This window comes from Pan troglodytes, chromosome 6 (assembly GCF_028858775.2).
Source record: "Pan troglodytes isolate AG18354 chromosome 6, NHGRI_mPanTro3-v2.0_pri, whole genome shotgun sequence".
Classification (NCBI taxonomy): domain Eukaryota; kingdom Metazoa; phylum Chordata; class Mammalia; order Primates; family Hominidae; genus Pan; species Pan troglodytes.
The window spans coordinates 84,634,381-84,650,100 of NC_072404.2; the positions used below are offsets into that span (position 1 = coordinate 84,634,381).

A 15,720-nucleotide genomic window follows, 5' to 3' on the forward strand; every position below is an offset into this window, starting at 1 on the left:
TTGAAGCAGTTACACCATGGGTGTCCCTAGCACAAGATGTATCCAACCTATAACTTCTGATTACTCAGAAATTCACAGAAAGTAAATTCAGATAGGATTAAGAAAGCCCCTAGGGACTAACAAGTGGAAGAATATTTATTTGTTTGCACCAAATAGTTGACTGAATACTGAATAACTATTAGCTTAAATTGCAATAAACTCAGTTATTTAACTGAGATCTAACAGTTTGCATTTTTCTTTTTTTTCTCCTGAGCAGCCTCTGAATAACATCTCTAGAGTATCTCACGAACAGAATGACTATGATCTTCATAACTGAATAGCAGCTAGCAGGATTGTTCAGCAATTTTCTAATTTTTTTTTGTTTGTTTTCTAAGATGACACTTGTTAGAATTTAGGAATAGACACTCACAGAGATATTTTTCCCCTTTTGGAAAAGAGTAAAGGGTTGCTTTATCTAGAAACATGCATGTATTTTATGATGAAGGGATAAAGTTTGAAACAGAAGACCAGGTTCTGACTCAGAATTTTGTTTCCTAATCACTGGTTAATCTCCACCTGCTCCTTTTTCCACATCCTTTGGTAGCAAATATGTTGATATTAAGGTTTATCAAGTTACATCAATTGACACATTTAATTTTGTTTTCTGTTGTTTCATGTAGACTATCCCATTAGAGAATACATTTGTAGCCAGAAAACCACCTTGGACTTTTAGGGAGCAATTCCTCCCTAAAAGCGGAGCGATGGTCAGGGCCTTCTGGAATTACTCCTACAAGAATAGGAGCAGGGAAAGAGGATCTATTTTGGAGAGGAAGTGGGATATAAAGAGGATATTAGTGCACAAGGATTTAGGATATTAGCTTAAGTAGAGTAGGAAGGACAGAGTTAACAACCCCAATGGGATGAAATGGCTATAATTATTTCTTTGTGTTTCTAGGTACATCTGGAGAAATCATTTGTAATATTAATCTAGAATTGTTTTCTCCCTGAATCTCTGATTCTCTTCCTCTCATTCAACTCAGGGAAGGGGTGTTAAAAAGCAGAAAGAACAAATGGCATTCCAATATTTCTGGCTTTTTATTAGTTTATCTGTCCTTTAAAAGCCCCACAGAGAAGAGAGAATTGGCAGGCTGGACAGAGTCTCTTGGCCAGAAGCAGTAGGGAGAGCTGGACTAAAGCCTGTAAGACTAGAGAGATGTGTCTCCACTTGCAAGGAGAAAGCAAGATAGTTTGTAAAAGTCCCTGTGTGGTAGAGACCAAGGCCTCAGTCAACAGAAGTAAGGTTGAGTGGTGGAAAACCCCTGAGAGGAAATGACTGTATGGGGTATTTGAGAAGGTGGTTTCCATGGACAAACTCAGAGAAAGGTTTTATGTCCCAAGTGTGCCTGGCAGGAGTGAGCCAGCATGCCAGAGGGGCCGTGTGGAGAAAGACAGAGGGTGTCTCAGTAGCTGTCTGTGTGTGGACAGATGCTTAAGGATAAGAGAGATCCCATTCCTTAATCCCAAGGCACTCTCTGAGAACCCACTAAGGGACAGAAAATCATGAATGGGACTGAGTTTAAGTTTCCCACTACTCATGTGAGAAAGGCGGCTCTTACAACAAAAAATAAAGTTTTATAATGTAAAGACTGTAGATTTCTTGCTCACCTGAATTTGTGGGCTGAGATTCATACCTGTAAATAGAGTTAAAAAGAACAACCAGTGTGATATTGACATGATGGCTCAAGAGATGGGGATAAGAAGCAAAAGAAGGGAAGGAAAAAGAGCACTACTCATATGAAGTGACAGGTGCTTGAACCATTCTGTCCTGCTGCCTGGAACTAAGAACACCCTGAGTTGACTGTGTAGGAGACTGAAAGGACTGAGCACTTACTGCTTCAGTGTGCTTCCTTGAAGAACAGCTGGAAAGCATCTAGAGCAGTGAGATGACCATAGCAGGAGACCAATATTGACTAATAGACCGTGGGGCCACATTCCATTGTCCACCATGCTGCAACAAGACCCAATGGAAGTGCTTACTTGAGATACTGGGTCTTTGCAGGCTTGAGTGTGGAAGTTTGTAAGGTTCTTGTTTTGGTTTGTGAAACCCTCATGATTATGAACAGTCCAGAGGAGTGAAGAGCCTGAAGAAGGAGAAACTGGACTTCTTGCTTATAAGGCAGGTAGATCTGTTCCACATTGCAGTGCTGGTTCTCTGAATAGCAGGGCATTTATTTAGGCCAGTTGGTCTTTAATTATTTAATATAGCAGATACATAGTCAGTTCAGGTTGAGGATATCTGATTTATTGGGCAAAGTAGATTTTTAAGAGGGCTAGGTTGGAGTTCCACACTCCAACTTTTAGGAATCATGTAATTTCTGGCATGATCTTTCTGACTGTTTCCTGATTTGTTAAATGGAGATTACTGCATTGCATAGTGATACAAAGGTGGAACCATGAGTACAAGTTGAAATCTTAATCTCCAAGGAAGTATTATGGAAGTACAGGAGGAATCATTAATTCTTCCTCAGAAATGGAATCAGAGTGACTTTTGACATTGGGATTAAAGATTGAGTAGAATTTCACTGGAACAACAACAATGAGAGTTCCTACACAAGTAACAGTTTATGCACAATAGTGTATACGTGAGGCTGTGTGGTATGTGCATAAAATCAGTCCTGCATCAATGCCTACCCATGTCATTCTGGCATTCTGCTAGAATCACCTGTAACTCTCTACCTGAGACTTTCTGTTTATTGGGCAGGCTGGAAATGGTAAGTGATGAATGTATGCAGTAGCAGTTCTTGGCCAGTGGCAAATGGATTGGAGAATACACACTCTACCTTCCTTGCCCTTGGAGGCAGGAGGGGTTGGGGTTGGATAATAAGGAAGAGTGTTCCTCATTATCTTTTAGGACTCCCCAATGAGATTGAACTCAGTTGCCCTACCTCTAACACCTGCTTGACAAGGCACAAATTATTGGTTCTCTTTCCTTCTCTTTATCTCTCTCCAGACATTTGTTGTTTCCCGGGATCATTTCCCAAATAATATAGCACCGGTACTCAAATCTTTGTCTCAGAATCTGCTTCTGGGGAAACTAACTTAAGACAGAGACATTTGTTGGTCATATAAGGCACAAGGAGAGTCTAGGCAAGAGCTGGTCGGGGAGCTGTTATTTAAAGGTAGTAGTGAAGTCCAGTAGGACATGCTGAGCATTTAGATAGTACAGAAAATCGGGAGCCATTAAAAATCTAAACAGAGGGGAAACTGGGAGGAAAGCAAAAGCATATCCACTTTTTAGAAAGCAAGCACAACTAGCTTTATAATGAAATAGGTTGGAGAAGGTAGAGAAGGCATTCTATTGGTGACAATGAAAGAGACAAAAGTAATATTTTGATGAGTAATAATGAAAGCTAAATTTGTGTAGTAACAGAGAATTCGCAGAGAATCTGTAGGACTAGGCAAATAATAGGGTAAGAATTTCAAAGGGAGGAGAGTGTACAGCCATTGATGAAGCCAACATTTTTGACCTTAACAAATGGGTAGGTGGTGAAGCAATCAACACAGATAAGTAAGAATGGGAGAATGAAATGCTGAATTTGCAGTGCTTATGGAGGATTCAGATGGCACCATCTAAACTTATCATTTAACAGTTGTTGAACTTATTTTGAACCGGGCAATGACTATCTGGCTAGGTCCTAGTGCTGAGAAGTCACAGTTTCTGCTCTTATGCACCTTAACGGAGTAGCGGAAATGTTGTAAATGTGATATAAATAAGAAGACTATTTACACATAGGTGTTGGTTAAAACTGCAGGAGTTGATTTTTTTATTAGTAGAGAAATATTCTACCGTATTGCTAAGGTAATGTCTGAACTTGGTGGAATTTCTTTTAATAGGCAAATAGTGCTTTGAAAGAATAGATTGCAATATTGTAGCCCTGAAAGTTTTAACATTAGTTAAAAAAAAAAAAAGAAAATGGAAAAAGAGGAAGTGCATAGTCAAAAGAATTAGAATTCCCCTGTTTAAGTTGATGTAGAATAATAAAAATCATGGGGCATTGAATGTGACCTTATGATGTATTAATGGTCTTCTCTGCTAGTGTTAGTAGATCTTCAGTGGCAGAAAAAGTAAAAAGAAATATATTTTCTTCTTTTGATGCTATTCGCCTAGTTTGTAAATAACAATATTTGTTTGACTTCTTGGAAAGGAAACAACTGAATTGTGTTTTGAAACTCAAAAGTATATTCCGTGCATTGCCTAATTCTTTTAAAAACAATGTTTCAATACAATTTAGTATTTCAATAATATTTTTTCCTAAAGGAAGGTCGTATAGAATCCTGATGTGATAAGCACCTAACTTTTTCAGCTTGTTGTATAGGTCTTGTGGGCATTTATTTGTTTAATTGAAATAATGCTATTTTTGAATCATTTAATATCATCTTGACTGCCTGGGCTTTTTGTGTCCCAGTCTAAAATAATTCAAGAGATATAGGACATCTGCCTTGTAAATTGCATAATCTTTTATATCTTTTACCATTGGGCAGTAGTTTTTAAAATTATTGAAACTATCTTCAATTATTCATTTCTAATATTGCGTATACTTTAAAACCTAACTCACAACCAAATGATCTCTTTTGGGATATTTTCATCCATTGTGACAATAATACATATTTTACATTTCCTCAATTTATAATTATTGTTATTTTTTCATTTATTTCTTTAGTCAATCAATTAATTACTTAGTAAGTATTTATAGAGCTTCTAAAGCTCAAGCCTGCCAGGGGAATCATTCACATGGGAACAAAAACTCTGATTTACCCACATTTTCAATAAATCCTTCATCAGATTGCTGGTTCCTTGCCTGTGGTGAGCAGTCGTTGCTATAATGAAGTCCCAGAACAGTTTAGACTGGCAAAGGAACATTTTTCAAAGAACCTCGTGGGGCTTCACACTCAGCAGCTGGGGGAACTTGTAGGAATTGAGACCTTAGTAGATTTGTCTATTCTCTGCGTTGCTGTTTCTTCTACGAGGATAAAAATCTAAACCTTACTCACGTTAAAGAGATTCGTGTCTTTTTTTTTTTTGAGTTGGAGTCTCACTCTGTCACCCAGTCTGGAGTGCAGTGGCATGATCTTGGCTCACTGCAACCTCTGCCTCCTGGGTTCAAGCAATTCTCCTGCCTCAGCCTCCCCAGTAGCTGGGAGTACAGGTGCCTGTCACCATGCCCAGCTATTTTTTGTTTTTGTATTTTTAGTAGAGACGGGGTTTCACTGTGTTAGCCAGGATGGTCTCGATCTCCTGACCTCATGATCTGCCCGCCTCAGCCTCCTGAAGTGTTGGGATTATAGGTGTGGGCCACCGCGCCCAGCTGAGATTCATATCTTTTATCTCGTGGTACCTTTCTCAGAATCACATCCTCATCAGCCACTTGACAACACATGCTCAGGTTTTGCCAAAACACCATGTAAGTACTGGAAATACAATAGTATGGCAGACTGCAATAACCTCTCAGGAACCAGGAGCATGCAAGATTGTGGTGCTTCTCCCCCTTTTGGTGTCAGGACTTCTTTATAGTCTTAAGATATCATTGAAGACCCCAAACAACTTTTACTGATATGGGTTATATTCATATTTACTGTGTTGAAAAATAAAGCTAAGTACTTTTTGAAACTGTATTCATTGCTTAATTTATTAAAACAACAATAGTAATCCCATTACAAGTTAGGCCTTTGTAGGTGAGGCATGTAGGTGATGCTGTGTCCATTTAATTCATTTATGTCATTCAACAAAAATTGAGCATTCTACTCTGTGGTTTGCATTGAACATATAACAACAATTTTATGTTGTTCTATGCACTGGGTATACAACATTAACATTTAACCTATTTTTTGGTTATGTTGCAATAAAACTGTCCTGTCCTATGTGCTGATACAACAATAATGCTACTCTCTGCAAAGCATATACAACACTACTATACTATTGTATGCACTGAGTACACATCAACAATACCACCCTGTTTGCTGTACTGGGTATACAGAAATTATTGGGCAGATGCCCTCTTGAAGTCCTTACATTTGATCCTTATAGATGGGTCACAGGTGAAAGTTCAAGATGCTATTTTAAGAGTGAAAATACAAGAGAATCAAATTTGACCCACCTAGACTTGAAATGAAGATACTGATTTCCACAATGTCTATGTAGTTTGAGACAAAGAAACATCCAGAAGAGATTGGAAAAGAGAGAAAGAACTGTAGAGAAATCCTTCTAACCTACGAATTAGGGAAGGTGGGTAGTTGGTGAATAAAAAAAAAAGGAAGAAGAAAAATAAAGGGAAGGAAAAGAAAGGGAAAGAAAAGAAAAGAAAGAGAAAACCACAAAACTGTGAGGGAAAAATGATAGGAAATTATAAATATACATCATAAAAATTTTATTTTATCTTAAATACATAAATGCACATTGAAGCACATGGAGGCACTGCTTTCTATTTTATTTTTTTAAAAGATAGGGTCTCGCTCTGTTGCCTGGATTGAAGTGTACTGGCACAATCATAGCTCACAACAACCTCAAACTCCTGCGGTCAAGGGATCCTCCTGCCTCAGCCTCCCTAGTAGCTAGGATTACAGGCAAGTGACACCATGCCCAGCTCTTTCTTTTTCTGTTTTTTTTCTTTTCTTTTCTATTTTTTTTCTTTTCTTTCTTATTGTAGAGACGGGTCTTGCTGTGTTGCCTGGGCCGGTCTTGAGTTCCTAAGCAATCCTCCTGCCTCAGCCTCCAAAAGTGCTGGGATAACAGGCATGAACCATCACACTCAGCCTGCTTTCTTGATATGTAGTCTGGGTATTTTGATCTGATTGTTCAGATACTTGGAGTTCCACATTGTCTGCTTTATATGAACCATGTACATCATCACTCTGATAATTTGCAGATTTGATTCTATTAAAGTAGAATAAGAATTTAGACACTTGCAAAAGCAAAAACAGTCTTGGTACAGAATTCTTCCAGATTTTTATCATTTTTTCAATTATCTTACAATTTCCTTATCTGCAACAATTCAGTAGCACCTTTTGGGGAAGTAAGAAAGGGGAAAGTCTTTCTGCTTTTATTTCTACTCCTTACAAGTGTTTCCAAAGCATTCATTTAAGTATCTGTAGAAAACACAACCTCATTTTCATTTTGTTTTTTTTTTTAACTAGCTAAAATTTAACATTTCCTTCATTTATGAATATAGGCAAGAAACCATGGTGCTATTAGCAGTACCAGTGACTTTATTCACAATGGAAATTACAGATACATTCGTATCACATTAGAGTTATTACAGACATCTTGAAATATCATTCTAGACATCAGTACTTCAAAATTATGGTCGTTATTAGAACCACTACCAGATGTTGTCAATTAATGGATAACAAAGTATGTGTATTACTATTAGCTACAAATTTGTTTTATAATTTTAAAAATGTTCTGATAAAATAATTTACTACATTTGTAGTTTATTGATTTTATTCTGTACATTTAAAAATACTAATCTGTGAAGGGGTTCATAGGCTTCAACAGACTGCCAAAGAAGTCCATGGCACAAAAAGTTATGAACCCTTTATCAATGACTATTCCAAAGAATGTTGATTTTGTTCCTGGGGATGTCAGAGACTGATTTCTCCAGTGACTATAAAGTATCATTTTACAGTCACATTCATTTATCATCACATTCATTTATCAAATAATTTGATAAATACTTGGTGAGTTTCCACTGCAAGTTAGATACTGAACTATGTCCTTGGGATACATCAGTGAACCAAACAAAAATCTCAACCTTTGTGGAGTTTACATACTGGCGGGGAAGGCAGATGATAACACAAAAGATACATAGATTATGTAATAGGTCCAAAGCTAGAAAGGAAAGGTGCCAGGAAGGATTTTGTTGCCATTTTAAAGGTGGGGTGCCAGGAAGGATTTTGCTGCCATTTTAAATTGAGTGGTCAGAGCAGGTCTCATGTACAGACTTGCCTATATAGGTCAGCAAGCCCGGAAGTCTCCAGATGGAATTTCCCAGGCAAAGGAAACAACTCAAAGCTCAGAGGAGGGATCATGTTTACTATGTTCAAGAAATAGCCAGAAAGACTGCGTGGCTGGAGCAGAGTAGGATGAGGAAGAAAAGAAGAAGGGAAGATCAGAGAACTAATGGAGGGAGGAGGAGAGTACACAGAGGTCTTTAAAGGCCATATAAGAACTTGGACTTTTACTCTGAGGTAGGCGAAGAATTTAGACACTTGCATTTCTTTTTGGGAAAGAAATGCCGTGATCTGACTTATGTTTCAAAAGGATCACTTATACTTCTTTGTGGGCAATAGAATGGAAGGAGGCAAGGGTGGGAACAGGAAAACAGTTATAAGACGATTGCTAAAATGTAGCAAGTCTGACGAAAGTGATAGCCATGGAGGCGGTGAGGAGTAATTGGTCTCTGAATTATGTTTAGGGTAAACACAGGAAGACTTCCTGGTGAATCGGATGTGCAGTGGGAGTAATAAAGAGAGGAAACAAGGGTGACTCAAAGATTTTTGACCTAAGCACTAGAGGGGTGAATTTTTCATCTACTGAGATGGAAAGCTTTGAGCAGCTCAGATATTTGGGAGAAGATCAGGAGTCACTCTTGAAAAGTTTGAATGATCTAAATGAGAGACTTTGAATATAGTTTTGGAGTCTGAGGCAAAGGAGCATCCAGGGCTGGAGATGTAAATTTGGCAACAAAGGGCATACAGAGGGAGCCTGGATGAGATCCCCAAAGGAAGGAGAGTAGATAAAAAAAGAAACTACAATCTGAGGCAAGTCAGTCCAGGACTAAGAGGTATAAGCAAAGATAAATCATTCACAAAGTTCTGAGACTAGCAACCAGTGAATTAGGAAGCCTTACAAGTCAAAAAAAAAAAAAAAAAAAAAAAGTATCAAGGAGTGGTGTCATCTCTGTCAAGGGGCGTAAAATGTGAGAGGACCAAATGTGAGCCATGAGATTTGGCAACCTGAAGTTTATCTGAGACCTCAGTAAGAGCAATTTTGTTGAGAGTTAAGACCTGATTTCAGTGGGTCTGTGAGAGAATGAGAGGAGAGGAACTGGATAGAATTAATACAGACCCCCTTTCTAAATGTTTTTCTGCAAAGGCAAAGAGAAATGGAGTCATACCTGGTAGGGAGAGAGGGTCCAGTAAAAGGTTTTATTTCTGTTTTTTCTTGTTTTTGTTGGCTTAGTTTTTTGCTTTTTAAGATAAATGAGTAACAATCTTTTGTGCTGAGGAGGATGACTCAAAAAGTGGAAAGAGTTGACAAGGTAAGAGATGGGAGAAGACATGCAGGGATGCCCTTGAGTGGGCCGCAGGGCTTGCAATCTGGTGCACATGTGAAGAGATTGGCTCTAGAAAGACCACAGACAATTCACCTTTCAAAACAGCAAGAAAAGCACAGTGAGTACACGTGTTTGTGGGAGGGTGAGCAGGTGCAGTAGTGAGAGACTGGGGAAATTCTCTTTTAATTGTTTCACCTCTGTCAGTGAAGGAGAAAAAAAGATTGTGCATTGAGAATGAACATGAGGGAGCAGGTGCTGGAGATTTAAAAGGGAGGTGAGAAAGGACAGTTGATTGGGAAAGAGATAGAATAGTGGCTCTCAAAGGCAGTCTCCAGATCAGCAGCATTGGTATCACCTGAAGACTTGTTAGTAATGCAAAAATCTCAGGCCTTACTTCCAGCTTGATGAATCAGGAACTCTGAGGTAGGCGCAGCAGTCTGTGTCTTAGCAAGCCTTGCAGGGATTCTGATGCACGCTGAAGTCTGAGTGTCACTGGAATGGATGGTGTCCATATGATTGCTGGGTCACTCCGCCTATCCTGAATGTCAAGAACATGCCAAGTGAGACCAGCCAGCATATTGTAGCTCTTTCTCCAGCCACAACCAGGTATTTCTTATGGGATGGGCAGAGAGTTGGATGTACAGGTTTTGATCATTGGTTTATAAGAGATAAATGGATCTGAACAATTACAATAATAGAGAATGTGATGGACTGAGTTGTGCTCCCCCCAACTCATATGTTAAAGTGATAACCCTCAATACTATAGAACGTGACTGCATTTGGATGTAGGACCTTTATGGAAGCAGTTAAGGTTAAATGAGGTCATTAAAGTGGGCCCTAATCCACTAGGACTGGTGTCCTTGTAAGAAGAGATTAGGAGGCAGACAGGTACAGAGGGAAGATCATATGAAGACAAAGGAAAAAAACAAGCCAGATAGAGAAGTCTCAGAAGACGCCACCTTGATCTTGGACTTCTAGCCTCTAAAAATGTGAGAAAATAAATTTCTGTTGAATAAGCCACCCAATCTGTGGTACTTTGTTAAGGCAGCCCCAGTGAATGAATACAAACATACCAGAAAAAGGTTAAAAGGTCTGACTTCACTGGGTAGATTAGTACCTTGGCCAGCCACATGCTCTAAGTCCCTCTGTGCCCTTCTGTGAAGGGGGATGATGATAATGATAGCATCTACTCAAGAGCTGATATGGTTAGGGTTTGTGTCAACACCCACATCTCCTCTTGAATTGTAATCCCCAGATGTTTAGAGAGAGACCTGGTGGGAAGTGATTGGGTTATAGATATGGTTTCCCCTTGCTGTTCTTGTGATAGTGAGCAAATTCTCATGAGATCTGATAGTTTTATAAATGGTAGTTTTTCCTGCACTGACATAGATGCTGTCTCTTTTCTTCCACCATGGGAAGAAAGTCTTTGCTTCCTCTTCGCCTTCTGCCATGATTGTAAGTTTCCTGAAGCCTCTCCAGCTGTGCAAAACGGTGAGTCAATTAAACCTCTTTCCTTTATAAATTACCTGGTTTTGGGCAGTTCTTTACAGCAGTGTGAAAACGGACTCATACAGGAGTTATTGTGGAGATTCAGTGAGGCAATGCATGGGAAGCCTCAGCTCAGTCCTGACCCATGATAGGTCCTCAAAAATGTCGGCATGAAAATGGCCACTACCTCAAAAGAGCATATGTGCTTGGTCAGGATGGCTCTCCCTTGTGAATCCACATTTAGAGCCAAAATTGCCAAGTCCCTGGGGGAATTGAGCTCTGCAGCTGGCAATTTGAGGCATGTGTTCCTGAGCCCCATGGCAGTGACCTTTTATCCTTCTTGGGAATTGATTTCTGAAGCAGCCCTAAAGGCCACAAAGCAGGGTTGGGACTCCTGGATTGATTTTCTATGTTGACATAGCAGGCCAAGCCCTGTCTGGTTTATAAACTGATGTTGTATTATTTCCAAGTCTCTTATAAAACTGAGCCAGGAAAAGCATTCTTACAGAATTATTGAGTTTTCTCTTGGGTAGTTTGGGGAGCTGTGGAGGCAGGGGATGAGGGGTAGGGAAGAGACTAAGCAATTTCTTTCCTCCTCCCAATTTTGTATTTAGCCATTTCAAAGTGTCATCACACTGAGAAAATACTTGTTAATTGGCAATATGATAGTTTCTTATATAAGACCCAATCTAGGCTAGGGATGCTATTTACTGTGATTATCACTTCCAAGTGTGGTGCTTTGTTGTATATTTCCTCCACAAGCAGTTATTTGTTGGTAATGGATTTCTGTAAGCCAAATTATATCCTTCCTTTAAGGATCATTTTGACTGTGTATCTACAACACCCTTTTCAGAAAGGGCTAATTATTATTGACAGGGATGATAGAGAGACAAATTCTTCCTGTTCTGGGCAATTGAATAACCTCTTGTCCCAGTTTACTTCGTGCAGATTTGTCATTGAACTAGCATCCTTGAATTGTGTTTAAACTACAATAAAAATAAACATGGGAAGTCTCAGTTTATGTAAAGGGCAGTACTCCCACAATCTCAAAGCTTTTTCAAAATTCTGCAAGTGTGCTGTTTGTGGATTCCACAGACTTTGTTCATAGAGTCACTCTGTATAAAGTAACCATCTGCAAGTGCCTTTTGTCCCATTAAATCAGAGAAACAAACTGGTGGTTTATAGTTGAATCAGTTCTACATACTTAAGAGCCTGGTCTATTTACTAGAGTTTTAGTGTTTCTCATTAGTGACCTTGATTTAATAAGGATCTCAACCTAATGTCTTTATGTTTGTTCAAAATTTTTTCTAAGACAATATTGGACTTTAAATTTTATTGATGATGTTTTCTGTGCTGAGTGCTATGTTTCATGTTCACAAATCTACTCATATTTTTATATATAAAGTGAAAATTTACATTGTTTTACCCTGTCTTTCCAAAAGCTAATAGTTATTCCTATATCCTTCTATTTGTCACTGATTTGAAAGGTCTCTTTTGTTATGTGGTACTTTCTTACATATGCTAAGTAATCTATATCAGATATCTGTTTAGTTCCATGATTTGTAGGTCTGTTCTCTTATCAATACCATTCTAATTGAATGATTGGAATCTTATAGTGTATTTTCATGTATGTCAAGGATAGTCCTCATCTATTACTCTTTGTTATCAAAATGTTTAATTGTTTTCTGAATGGTTTATTATTCCAAATAAAAATGTTAACATTGCAATGACAAAGACAATACTCTTTAAGTATTAAATTCAGCAGGTAATGAAAAGATATCTGATAAAATGTAATAGCTGTCTTGATTTTTCAGTCACACCCTAAAATCAAACACTGTTAATAATTTGGTGAGTGTACTGCCAGATCTTTTTCTATACATTTGCATATACTTGTTTCCAAAGTAGCTTGTGGTTTTGTTTTTACATGAATTACCGTAATGCACATACTAATATTTTCAACCTGTAACTACTGAGCATCCACATGTACAGGCACCAAGATACACTGGTCACCAAAGGAAGCAAAAACTACTGGGCTTGTGAAGTTTCCATTCTAGTGGAGAAAAGCAGATGATGAGCAATAAGCATCACATATCAAATCATGTAACATCTTAGAAGATGGCAATGCGGTGAAATTGCACAGCAGAGGAAGAGGGGTGAGAAGTTTGTGTGTGTAGTGAGGAGTGCCACAATTTTAAATAAGATGGCCAGGCAAGCTTCACTGAGAGTATTTGGGCAAAGACTTGTAGGAGATGTTCCAAACTTAGTTTAACACTAAACATATGGAAGACATTTCTGACCAGCATATGAAGAGATCTTCATTCTTTTAATTGCTCTTTAATATTCTATGGCACTTTAATGCTTTTTTCTTGGAAACTAAGAATACAGGAAATTTTTAAAACATGATGAACAACATATATTTACTAAACAGAAATATGTTACTTAAGCTAAGAATATACATTATTTTTAACATTAATGAAATATCTAAAATAATTTACTAGACATTAGTCATTAATCATCATCTCAAGAAATTAAAAACAAAATACCAAATGGATATAATTCAGACTATATCATTAAACTACATGCGTAAATTTAGAAAAGAACAATGAATTAATAGCCAATTAAATCCATTTACCATAGAAATTAAAAAAATGCATAACAGTGACAATAAACAGAGAATCAAAATTGGTGTTAGAAACTTTTTAAAAACAAACAGTGAGAATATTAACCATCAATCCCTCCGAGATACAATAAAAGCAATATTCAGAGTTAATTTCACAATCCCCAAAATGCTTAATTGAAAACAACATAGTTTAATATAAAGTATTGTACTCTAAATCAAGGAAAATAATAAGTAAAATGCAAGTAAATCAGAATTTGCAAAGAAAAAATTATGAATTAAACAACATTGAAAAGTATCTGGTAATCTGTACCAATCTACTTTGTAAGCTAGTTGAAGAAAGAAGATAAGGGGATATAATTACAAATAAAGAGAACTTTTTAAAAATAAAAAGAATAACATATATCATTTTTATCATATATGTAATCATTATACATGTAATGAAATATATGTAAAATAGCATATACATTTAAAAAAATCTAGAATCCAGATGAAATGCATAGTTTCTAGAAAAATGAAAATTACTAACATTGACTCAAGAAAAGTAGATAACCTAAATAGCCCAATTACAATACAAGAAACAAAATATAGTTAAAATATTCCCTTAAAGAAACATTAAAAAATTTAGTTTTATGGTGGCTGATTAAAATGACCATTTCTTATTTTTTTCTTTCAATTATTATTAAAAACTAACCAGAAAAATAAAAAGCAAAAAAGTTAAATTTTTGGTTGAAACCAGCAGACTACTTAAATCTCTGAATTGCAAAATAAGAAGCGAGCAGCCCAAATCAGTCAAGGTGAAACAGGTGTGAGTGGAGAGAGACCCTGGAAAAAAATGGTCATAACTTCAGAGCTCAGAAAATGTTGGCAAAGCATTCCTTTCTAACTTAAGTGGCACAACCTATTGCAAAACGGCACGTTTTTCTTTACAACAGGACCAAGGTCTAGGGACTCTTAGTGGGAAATTCCCTGAGTCTGATTCTGAGGAGAAATAGAGAGGGAAATCTTCATGGGCCATGTTCACAGATGAGCTGCATTTGCAGGTAGAGTATCAGTGAGGTAGAGGACATAAGGAAATTTCACATTGTGAGCAGCTCTGCAGAATTGCTTTTGGTAGACTGGGGCGAAGTAAAATTGAAATAACATATATAATTCTGTCTTTTTAGACTTGAACATGACTCTGTTCCCCTGCCACATTTTCTGGAAAGAGCTGGTCAAGGATTTTTAGTCAAATGAAAAAGGTATATTCTTAAAAACAACAAAAACTAGCATAGTATGTATTGTCATTTTTAAAGAGAACATAAAAACCAAGTGGCAGTTACAGAATAATCTCTGGAAAACAAACCCGTTTTTCACAGAACAATAAAAGTTGTTCCTAAATGTATCAATGAAATTAAAATAAGACTTAAAGCAACTGCTTTCATAAAATAAAAGCACAAAAAATTCATGTAAGAGTTCAGGAAAGATATGAGAAGACTACGGAAAGAAATATGAGCTTGTAGAGTTTAGAAAAGTGGTGGATGATTCAAATGTATTTGAAAATATAATTCAAGAGGACTTATTTATAAAAGGAGACCTAAGTCTATATATTTAAAGGACATATTCTGTTATCACTACTGGACTTGAAATATAATAAAGGACTCCTCAAGCAGGCAAAAGGTTAAAGACCCTTCTAGGGGAAGAAAAATCAGGTCATCCTTATTAGCTCTACGTCAGTACTAACCATAGTGTATTATCTCAATATTTGTTGAACAAATAAAACTACATATACTTGTCATGCCTAGTCTTGTTTCTATGGAAAAAAAAAGATTTTCCTTGTAACTCTAGGCACAAAATATGTCTTGCTATATCACAGGGGGTAGCATCTTACCTAGTGACATTGGAACAGTCTCCAAAAAACAGTGCACAGAGGGGTGCAGACAGCCTAAACTTGGTAACACATAAGGAAAGACACTGTATGCCTCTGAGTAAATGAATGGCACATGTGTTACATTGTCTCCTCCCATGTTCTGGCAGGGATTACACTACTTGCCATGAGCAAAAAAGGAGATGGTACAACGTGAATGCCATTTATTTGCTGTTATGATTTTTTTTTTTTTTTTTTTTTTTTTGAGACAGAGTCTCGCTCTGTCACCCAGGCTGGAGTGCAGTGGGGCGATTTTGGCTCACTGCAAGCTCTGCCTCCCAGGTTCATGCCATTCTTCTGCCTCAGCCTCCTGAGTAACTGGGATTACAGGCGCCCGCCACCACGCCTGGCTAATTTTTTGTATTTTTAGTAGAGACTAGTAGAGACAGGGTTTCACC

General features: G+C 37.5%; 1 long non-coding RNA gene across 1 annotated transcript in view; it reads left to right on the forward strand.

Annotated features, from left to right (window-relative positions):
- Window positions 1-7,963: 7,963 nt before the first annotated feature.
- Window positions 7,964-15,720, forward strand: part of LOC134810455 (uncharacterized) — a 53,916-nt gene continuing 46,159 nt past the window's right edge. The window contains exons 1-2 of the long non-coding RNA XR_010158548.1: window positions 7,964-9,917; window positions 10,731-10,802. This is a non-coding gene — a long non-coding RNA (uncharacterized LOC134810455). The remainder of the gene's footprint in view (window positions 9,918-10,730; window positions 10,803-15,720) is intronic.